Source organism: Micropterus dolomieu, linkage group LG15 (assembly GCF_021292245.1).
Source record: "Micropterus dolomieu isolate WLL.071019.BEF.003 ecotype Adirondacks linkage group LG15, ASM2129224v1, whole genome shotgun sequence".
Classification (NCBI taxonomy): domain Eukaryota; kingdom Metazoa; phylum Chordata; class Actinopteri; order Centrarchiformes; family Centrarchidae; genus Micropterus; species Micropterus dolomieu.
In genome coordinates this window covers 3,306,030-3,309,041 of record NC_060164.1, presented here as the reverse complement: position 1 = coordinate 3,309,041, position 3,012 = coordinate 3,306,030, and positions in this window count along the sequence as shown.

Sequence of the window (3,012 nt, the reverse complement as noted above, 5' to 3'; positions counted from 1 at the left end):
AGAACAAAACATCAGCTGACCGCAGTCTACCAGAGCTCAGAGCTGGTGTTCTGACATGCTGCCTTGTCGAAAAATGTCTATGACTCAATGGAGTCGCTTGGTCCTATCGAAGAATGCTACCTTATGTGTTCCCATTTCTAATCCCATAAAGGTATACCTCTCACAGTATTATGACATATTCTGTTTTTTTGATTATATAATAACATCATTTCAGTGGTAGCGTATTCTGACTAATTTCCCCCATCAAATAATGCTCCCACTACAAAATCATTTTATATTGCACCACTACTCACTTCATGTGTACTGTAAGGACATAAGGAGCATGTTGAAATACTATATTAAGCCATCTTTATTTAAGATTTCATGGGTTGCTTATTCTGACAATGATTATTTTTATGTTGCTGACGACCAGCCACTGTCTTGACGGCATGCCCAACAGCAAGGCTGCACAGATTTATGGGTGTGGATACAGACCACGCTTGGGGGTCATGCGCATGTGCAAAACCACTAAGTAGCACATCTCGATAGGTAGCATAAAAAGACAGAACACCGGCTCTGCCGGAGGTACGGTGAGTAGCACCTGAGAGAATGAACGACTCGTTCAGCGCTCACATGGGTCCTCAGTCTTTCGTTCAGGCAGGCTGAGGGACTGCCAGCGCCGGAGAATGAGAGGCAGGTCTGCTGTCAGGTAACAGTCACTGGACTGACATTATATAGCTATTTTGTTAATTATGTGACATTTAATAAAGCATAACCTTATTACAGCGCAGTGAAGTTGTGCTAAATTATAGTTTTAACACAGCCGCACCGTAACTTTAGTCCTGCTAGTGTTTACAGCCAACAGCTGATGAGAGTTGTTCTGGGTCCGCTCCACTTCAGAGCCCTGACAGGGTTCTACCGACCCGGTCATTAAAACATTAAAACACAGCCACATAGCAACGTTAGCGTTAGCCCTGTGGTGGTACAGCTAACAGCTGATCCGGGTCCGCCAGAGAACGCAACATAACTTGTCCTTTTTATTGACCAACAGAGCCGTGCTGTGGTTTCACAGCTCGTGACTGGTGAACAACCTGCCGTGTTTGAGAGCGATGTGTTCATGTTTGTTTCTCTGTCTGCAGAATCTGAACCTGATGTGGCCCATTCTGCGTCCACAACTGCCAAACTGCTGCGCTTATGTGTTTATTTCTCTCTCTCTGTGCTGGAGTTCTTTAAGAACTTGGTGGCTTAATCCAGATTATTATTAAATTGGTTGAATTTTAATAAGAGTGTGTTTATTCATATAGTGTATCAAGCTTATTACTTCAATATATTTACTGCAAATCTGATATTAATATTTTACTCATGGATAGGGACGTTAGGCTGCTGTATGAATGAGCACTAATAATTATATACATAAGCCTTTATATGGCTGGTCTGGTTTTATACTCAGGAAAGATTGTAGCAATGGAAAGATTTAGCCGGAGTAGTGGTGATTACATAGAAATAACATATTTCTGTGGTTTTTACATGGTTTGAATTTGGTTGTGGGCCCAGGGGGGTTTATTTAATGATGATATACAGTAATCAAGAGGTGAATTTGTGCATTATACTTTGTCGATTAAAGCTAGCCAGGCAGCCTTCCGTGTTTGAGAACGGCGCTGTAGCGCCGCAATAACCAGCCTAGTTCAAATGAACCAAATGACTCAAAAAAAGATTAGTTAATTTTAATGAACGAGTCTGTCAAAAGACTCAAACTTACCACCATCACTAGTGCACATACCGAAAGCTGCCGCCAGGACCTAACGGCCCCTGGGCGGGCCGTTGGAATGTTAAGAGATTGACAGGTGAAGTTTGCAAGTAATACAATAGAATGGAAATCACAATAAAAAAATGAAGGGACAATGTTATAACAGAAGTTATAAGTTTTCATTTAAAAAACTAAGAATGATAGTGAAGGCTACCTCTAAAATATTGACATGTTTGTTTTATCAGTCAGAATCAGCTTTACTACCAAGTAGGTTTACAAACATAAACCTATATTCAATTCAATTTTATTTATATAGCGCCAAATCACAACAACAGTTATCTCACAGCGCTTTTCATAAAAGAGCAGGTCTAGACCGTACTCTGTGATGTTATTTACAGAAGCCCAACAGTTCCCACCAAGAGCAGCACTAGGCGACAGAGGCAAGGAAAAACTTCCTTTTAAGAGGCAGAAACCTCGAGCAGAACCATGGCTCAGGGTGGGCGGCCATCTGCCTCCACCGGTTGGGAGGGGAGGGAGGCAGCCTACACAATATACACACAGAGGTACAGACAGTAAAGGTGATGTTGCTATAGACTAAATGAAAAATGGTGCAGATATGTATAGTAGTGTTAATGGTAACAGTCGTAATGTTAATGATTATAATAACAATAATAACAATAGGACTAGTAACAATAGTTGTTGCAGCAGAGGGTGTCGAGCAGGAACACAGGGGCAGCAGGTGACCCGCAACCACAGATCCAGACTCCACAGCTCCAGAGACAGAAACACCTGCAGGAAGTGATAGGAGAGAGGAGAGAAACGAGAAAGCACAAGACTACGGGAAAGGGGAGAAGTTGTGTTAGTAACATGCAATAATGGGATGAGGTTGCATACAGAGGGAGAGAAAGTAGAGGAGAGAGGAGCTCAGTGCATCATGGGAAATCCCCCGGCAGTCTAGGCCTATAGCAGCATAACTAAGGGATGGTTCAGGACTCACCTGAGCCAGCCCTAACCAGGGACGTGCACAGGGGGGTTGCTCTGGTTGCCCGGGCAACTGCCCGTTTGCCTTTCCTGACTCAAGTTGCCCTTCCGACTCGCCCTTCCGAGAAAAAAAAATAAAATAAAAAAATAATCGCGATCGCAAAGCCTCATTCACTTCCATTCGGGCACCGAAAGTGAAAGTCAGTAGGGGAAGGGCAAACTCTGTTTAAGTGGCTGCACTGCTGCAGCGCTGCCTGCACGTCAGTCGATTCTGTTCCCTACCGGAATTCCTGTTTCCTTCCTTT